The following is an 8,166-nucleotide window of genomic DNA, read 5'->3' as shown; positions in this document are numbered from 1 at the left end:
CAATCCTTTGTGTGGCACTAACAAGGTATGCTAACTGATCATTCTTCATCTTGAACACTAGAGCACTAGTGGATCTAGCTGCCTCTGCCTGGGCCTCAGCCTCTATCTCTGCGTCTGTCATAGATGAAGTGGGATGGGAAGCATCCATCATCACTGTGTTATCCTAAAACTCTAGTTGGAGTGGCTGGTGTGGGCGATCAAGTAGTTATACATTCCTACCAACCTTGGAGTTAATGAGCATCTGGATATATGGTGCATCACTCTAATCAGCAGTTGTCCTATTGATGGTCTCGACAATGAGATCCATCACTCTGATCCTAGTGTTCTGGTCAACATGGTGAATCATATTGATAGAGTATCCTCTTATCATCTTGTCATCTCCTGACTTAGGCATCACTGTATACCTCATAATGGTATTCGAGGTGGGTAGGCTAGCAAGCAAGAAGTACACTAAGCCAAACTTGTGGGTCTTCAAATATTCCTTGGGAATAGTAGTCTACATGTCTGCCATGGATTTGTGATTCATCTTGGACTCTCCGTATATGTCTACATCTCTAGACTCTACCTTGGGGGTTGTGATGAGTGTTGCCCACTTATCAACCATGGACTGGTATCGGACTCCGTAAAACATCCACAAAATTCTTCCATCGGGATACAAGTGTGCAATGGAGTAAAACTGCATCATGAACTCATCAATCATGTCATCTCCTTCCGAGAAAACTTGTCGAAGCTCATTGACTGAAGCTCTCATGAATATGGGGGTAGTAGTCAGTATTGCCCTTAATGTACTTCCATTCAACATATCTCATGTCACTGACTACTGGGCACTTGTCAAGAAGCACAGTCTCATAGAAATCATGTTCTCCTTGATGTGGAATCTATAGTCCAAGGCATTTCTCTTCCTAATGTTATAGGTATTTGGAACTCTCCATCTCATCAGCCCTTGGTCCTTTCTTTCCTTCATGTTCTCATCTCTAAGATGTGAATCATCATTCTCTGGCAATCTGGGCCTTAGCTTCTGAAGGAGAGTGGCATCATCATTAACATTAGTCCTCTCACACACTTGGGCCTTATTCTTCTCAGCGGCAGAGACATCCCTAGTGGTCCTCCCATCTGGCTTGGGGGCAACATCACGTTTGGCCTTGGGAGAAGCAGAAAGATTGTCCTTGGAAGCTTCCTTCTTGGGCATGGCATCTGCCATCAACTTTTTTTCTTGGCAGGAGGTGGATTAGAAGGAGGTACTTCCTCCTCTTTCTCTTCTTCCTGTGAATACTCAGGAGTAGAGGGATGTACAATGTCACGAATGATCCTCTTCCTCTCTCTGTTTGTGTTTGGCTTGGAGGCCAATACCTTGGTCTTCTTTGATCCTCCACGGTTCTCTACAGAGACACCTTTCTTTGCAGCTACTAACTTCGAAATCATCCTTGTGACACCTCTTTCAGTCCTCTCTGGCCGCTTCTTGTCGGTCACCTCTTGCACCTCGAAATCCTCCTCATCATCATCAGAGTTCATTTTCCTTCTAGACCTAGTTGTAGCCTTGGAAAGACTGCGAGAACTCCTCTCTCCCTAAAGATTTCTCTCCTCATCATGACTTGTACCACTCCTCATGTCAACATTGGGATCCTAATATCTATTCTGACTATCTAAAGTAGACATCTTGAGACTAACCTTGTGAATTATATATACAAGAGTGGAATTGATGAGCATCACAAAATTCAGATGTTTTTTGCAAAAAAATAGAACTCAAAGTTTGATTTTTAGGGTTTCAAAATATACAAATTGAGATCACCGAGTTTTACATTTTGGGAGCTCCGAGGCAATAACAAAGACTTGGCAACGTTGTTTCATAATCTCTGAGGTGTTTCCCGGTCTCTCTGAAATGCTCACATTGCTTCTGAGATCTAGTTTTGGTGACACCAATAGGATCCTCTCGGATTCACCGAGAAGCCGCCTGTGTTGTGACTGAAACCACATCGGTGATGAAGGAACCTTTCGGTCGATGGGTCCAAGTTGCATATCACAGAAACCTAAGCCTAATTTTTTGTTAAAAACTAACCTAATGGTTTTTGAGAGGATACGATTGTGCATACGGTGGAAAGATGTGAGGAACGACCTTTTCCACATGAATTACATTTGGTACTCAAAGGGGATCAAGGCTTTACCCTAACTCGGGGGAGCATCTCTACGGCGGCAACGAGTGTCAAGATTCCCATTGACGATGGTGGATTCCTATGGTGAGGGTATACTAGAGACGAAGGAGAACATACGTAGACTCGGTGGAAGGCAACAATCGGGTGTGGGAGTGGGAGGTTTGAAGGAATTTTAAAAGTCCCATCTTGTGGATGTATATACCCATGCTTTGTCGGTGACACCAAGAAGAAAGGACCAGTGGCACCGAAGTTCATAACTGTTTGATGACAACTGAAATCGGTGACATTGAAGTGTTCTGATCGGTGGTATCGAGATAGGAAAACCTGAGCACCCTAAATGAATTTGGTGGAACTGAGTAGTGGGCATTGGTCACAAAGAAAAACACTTCAAATGTTTTGTAAATCAGCCGTAGTTGAATCGATGGCTCCAATTGCTTCTCACTCGGAGGGTCCGAAAATGATCTTGTTAAAAATTGTGATGAAGCATGAATAGAGTTTGAGAAAATATAGAATAGAAAGTTTGAGGAGGTACTTAGGCATTCTTGTACATCCAATTGGCCAGAAATATGAAACCCAAATAAACCACAAGGATGTCCTTGAATGAGGAATAATATGCATACCAACATGCTCACACAATAAGATGGCAAATGAAATTTCTCAAACATGCATGCCACTCTTGTATATCTCAAGATATTGATGACAAAGTCATTTGTATATGAGTATGTTGATTTATGAGCCAAGTGAGAGCACTTGATGACAGGTCATACTCATCATTTAAGACAAGTGGGGTTGCCACTTTTAGATAATGCATTAATGTGTTCACACCATTACAGATGCTTTTAACTCATGTCTTATAGCAAAGCTCCCCTTAGATGTGACATCCTCCTAAGAGGGATGAACTAACCTTGCGTTTTTGACATTGAAGACTTCACATAGATGTCTAGTGGATGCTCATAGTTGATGAAGCTCACCTAGAGTTGGGGGCAATCCTTGTTCTTTTGATACTCTCCACGCCTACATCCGTAGTCACATACAAGGAGAAATAACAATGATTTCTATGGACATGGAGTAAATTCACATACGATGATGATGTCCATTGATGCATTGAATACCCTCTCACTTTCTTACTGACAAGGGGTTTTATGACTCCTATAACTAGTGCATAAGGTTGGAGTTTATTGCACAAGTTCTTGCCAAGGAATAAATATGAGTGAAGTTTGTTGGCAGAGTCACCCCTCAAGAACTTTCTAGTTCTTATTCTTTGGGACCCACGTCAACTTGACGGTAATCCTTGCAGTTGAAGTAGCACTTGATGAAGTAGAGGTTGTTGTAGCCTTGGGAACCCACTTGACCATAGCTTGAGGTGGATCATGAAATGAATCAATCTCCTCTTGAAGCTTGTCCTTGCTATTTAGCATGTGTCCTGCGGTGGAAGATAATCTTAGGATTGTGTTTCCTATTAAGAGAGTATGCTCATACTTATTTTGTTCTAGAACAAACTTCGTCTTGGGAAATTGTTCTTCTTCCCACTCAACTCCAGTGGCATTGAATTTTCATTCAAAACCAACACCTTGGTTCTTCCTGTACCATCCTTTCTTGCGCACAATTTCCTCGAATTGCATACTTCTACCAAGACTTTTGTAGACATCTTTCTCTATTTTATTTTCAATAAATAATTTTATTGATCAAGTGTAACTTGGATAAGAGAATCAGTAGTTGAATTAATTGTGCTACTAGAAGCAACTATTTTAGAATTATTGTTTTTATTGTTGCTACTAGATGAAGAACATTGCTTTTCCCCTATTACTAGTTTGCTTAGGTTTAACTTGACGCATAAAGGTAGAAAAGAGTAGTCGTCTGGATAGATAAGAAGAACTCTTCTTTCGAAAGTCATCCTTGATAGCTTTAAGAAACTTAGGCTCTTGCTCTAAATTTAGCTTCTTGAAGCATACCTTCTCATGAATTCTTAGAAGCTCTCTATGATCTTACTGAGTAGATTCATGAGCTAAATTAAGTTTGTCTAGTTCTTTAGTTAAGCACCCAATCTTGCTCTTAGCATCATCAAATGATTCATCTTGACTAGTATGATTATTAGCAAGTTCACTTTGGCTAATATCACTTGTTTTATCAAAGAGCGAATCATCATCACCTAGCAATTCATCATCATCACTACTCAAGTCAATGTATTTGGGTTGTGATACCCAAAGGCCTTTTTCCATGAAGCAACTTACAATTCTTTCATTTGGTGAATCCAATAAATCCTAGTAGTAAGAGCATATGAATTCTTGTCCGGCTTCAGCTTGATCTTGACTATGGTCGGAGTTGGAGTGGTAACTTCTCTCGGATTAGTTGTCGGAGTCGGATGTGGAAACCTATTCACCAACATGAGCTTCATGTGTTCTTCTTGTCTAGCTCTTGGTGTACTTGTCCTTCCTCTGTGACTCGTTGCTTCTCCGGGAAGGTCTTCATTCATATTGATCTTCTCTACTCCTTCTCTCTCTTTGAGGTGACTAATCCCTTGTACTTATTCTCCTTGGTGACTCATCCCTCCTTTTGGAAGTAGTCATGTAATCGTTTGATAAGTGTCCGGGTCTTCCACAATTGTCACAATTTCGGTCACGACTTGTAGAATGGTTCTCATCATATCATGAGGTGGAGCTTATTTCCATGCTTATATTCTTGTAGAACTTGTTCAATTTCTTGACCATGATGTTTATCTTTTGATTGGTTACAAGATTGTCACTTGAAGTTGAAGAAGTATCACTACTGGCTTTGTAAATATCGCTTGACTTGTAATCAAGCTCTTCTTTATCATTGAGTGACATTTCATGAGCAACAATCCTACCAATGAATTTCGTGGGCTTGATACCTTTTTAGTATCACATCATTTGGATTACTGTGCACACAGTGTCGTACTTTCCATCCAAGGATCTAAGGATCTTCTTGATGATGAATTTGTCAGTCATCTCTTCTCTTCCCAAACTGGCAATATCATTAGTCGTGAGAGCAATCCTAGAGTACATTTTTCGTGACTCTGTCACCATCCTTTACCTTGAACTTGTCAAGTTCACTTTGAAACACATCCAACTTAGATTCCCTAATGGAGCTGGTTCCTTCATGCATATCAACCAAAGTATCCCAAATTTCCTTCGCATTCTCAAGACGACTTATCTTGTTGAATACTTTCGAGCATATGAAGTTGAATAAAACGTTTCATGCACTAGTGGAGCGATGTGCTATACAAACGGTTTTAAGCCCTTACCGCGACACAATTTTAAACCGTCTCCTTGCATGTGTGGGTAATAGGGGTGTCCATCCTACACGACATAGAAACAATGGCGGCGATGGTGACCGATGAACGCAAACATTTCGCAAAACTAAGTGTATGGGATTTCCCCATCTATCAAAAACGGGAGTCATGAGTCAACCATTTGAGGTTAGTCATACTTCCCATAAGGCTCATATTTGTTACTCGCGTGAGATCACATTACCAACCCACCCGCTACTCTATTTTGTACCATTTATAATGTGTGCCGCATCACAAATAGTTCATGATTGCAAATCGTGTAGGATAAGGAGTATATCACAAACATTTATATTTTCTGACGCATTTGTGATTTTTAACTTAGAAGATAACTTAACCGTCGTACCAGTGCGAGATATGTTTAAGAAATGTCTGAATGTCGTACTCGTCTTGGACAAGATAAATATCGCACGCTCAATTCAGTTGTGCAACATTTTATATTGCATGAGAAACAGTCTATAATTGTGAAATCTGTCTAATGGAGATTCTATCACCAATGCTGAATTCGGTTGCACAGTTTGTGAAAGTTTATTTCATCACACATGATTTGCAAATAGCAATTAGGTTCATGGTCGCACACAGTTTCTATCTGTGAAACATGTCGAATCATGATGTATTTCACAAACGCTGAGATTTACATACCGTGTGCAGCGTAATGACCTATAGAGCATTTTTTTCTATTTTAATCGTTGCAATTTCAAATTGTACATAGTTTGAATTTGAAAGTAGGGAATAGGTTTTCAAATATCCATCATATCCATAGATAGATAGGTTCAACAACCAATGCATTATTCGATATACAGGTACAGAGTTCAAGAATTACAACACCAAAAGAATTACATAAGCACCAAATAGAGAACGATGAATGATGGTTGAATAATTGTATTAAAGAACATAAAGAAAGACACAAGAGATATTCGGGTTGCTGTAAAAGGTGAAGAAAAATTCTCTTAGTGTGTCGTCCTCCATGTCGAATGCACACGACTCTAGCCCATCCTTCAATATCTTCATGAGGACTTCTAGATAGTCATTATAACCTGGTAGAAATACATGTACATTTGCATGTCCAACAATCATGTAGTTTGAGAGGTGATCTTGAGTAAACTATGATGGGAACCACTTCAAAGAAGAAATATACAAACATTGTGAGCGAACAACTCATTCTGGGCAGTAAAAAGTCTACAGAGTTCTGAGTTCATATACTGCATATCACTGTTGTGTTGGACAAAGTGTAAACAAATAGTTTAATTTCCACATTTTGAACCATTATCCTATCAATCTTTATTACGTACCTCGCACGATGATGGTTCATGAGTATCTCATTGCTGCATATGCAAAAAGGGTCTAAGCGCGAATATTTACCAATGACATATGTACCTAAAGAAACAAGTAATATTAGAAGCTAAACTGCAATTGCACAATGATGTAGTAAAATTCTCTCTCCGAACCACTATATAAGATCTAATTACTTCTAATATACAAATATATTGGATGTATTGACATCTTATGTTATGGCAGAGGGAGTACAACATGGGAAACAAATATAGCCATGGGAACCAAAAACATAAATAGGCATATGCTCACTACAATAGGCTTAGCAACATTCAAATATAGTCATTCATAATGGTATTGTTGAGATTGCATAGAACAAAGCTTGTACTTAAATATCAAATTGTATAATTGAACATCACACAGTGAAAAAAACCAAACTATGCAAGAAAAATAGAATGATGGGATGGGATGCTTTCTGGGGCCATTGTACTAGTATTGATAAAATTGTGTTGCACATTGTGAATAACGAAATAAACAAGGCATACTACAAACAACCAAATATAGCAATTGAAACTGGACAAATGCTAACCACAAACAACCAAAATCCTTTAAAGGAGGCATATGCTCACTACAACAGACTTAACAGGAACCAACTAGTCATTCATATCAGTATTGTTGAAAATGAATAGAATGTACCATGTGCTTAAACATAAAATTTTATGATTGAACATCACACTATGAGAAAACTGAAATAAATAGGGGCGTGTTAACTCAAGTAGACTTAACAGGAACCAAGTGCATGATTGTACAACCAAATCTAGGAAGTGAAACTGGACATCTATAAACAACCAAAAACCGCTAAACAATGTATATGCTCAGTACAGACCACCAAACATATGGATTCATGGAATTGAACTAAGAAATTCATACTCCAACATATCAAATTGCAGTTTTAAACATTAAATTTTGCATGACTACAAAAGTTTAACATGACATGGTTAAAATCTAGCATGGCAAAACCTACAAGCACGATCATATGAAGTTTTCCCCCTTTGAGGAGGCACGACAAACAAATCAAGGGTTTCCTCAATTGTCCCATATGGTTCATTCCGCTTGGAAGATCCCGGACGGTGGGTGCACACCGTACGCTCCCTATCAGTGGCGGAGCTACATTGAAACAAAACAAGGCTATCGATCGACCAAGTTTTTACAAAACAATGAGCCAAATACTAAAATTACGCCACACGAATAGAATACTTAAGCTTTACCTTAGTCTAGTCCGCCCAACTTATTCGATGTAATTCCGCCACTACTCCATGTTGTCGCAGCTTGGATCCTTCCCTTTGGAAGAGCACGGCTACAGGGTGCCCTCCCTGATGTAGTGGGTGGGCTATTTCCACTTGGAATAGACAGATAGGGCGCCATTGTCGTCGTTGTCAT

The sequence above is a fragment of the Hordeum vulgare genome, chromosome 2H, assembly GCF_904849725.1.
Source record: "Hordeum vulgare subsp. vulgare chromosome 2H, MorexV3_pseudomolecules_assembly, whole genome shotgun sequence".
NCBI classification, from domain to species: domain Eukaryota; kingdom Viridiplantae; phylum Streptophyta; class Magnoliopsida; order Poales; family Poaceae; genus Hordeum; species Hordeum vulgare.
The sequence above is the reverse complement of the archived record's forward strand: the minus strand, read 5'-3'. Positions refer to the sequence as shown.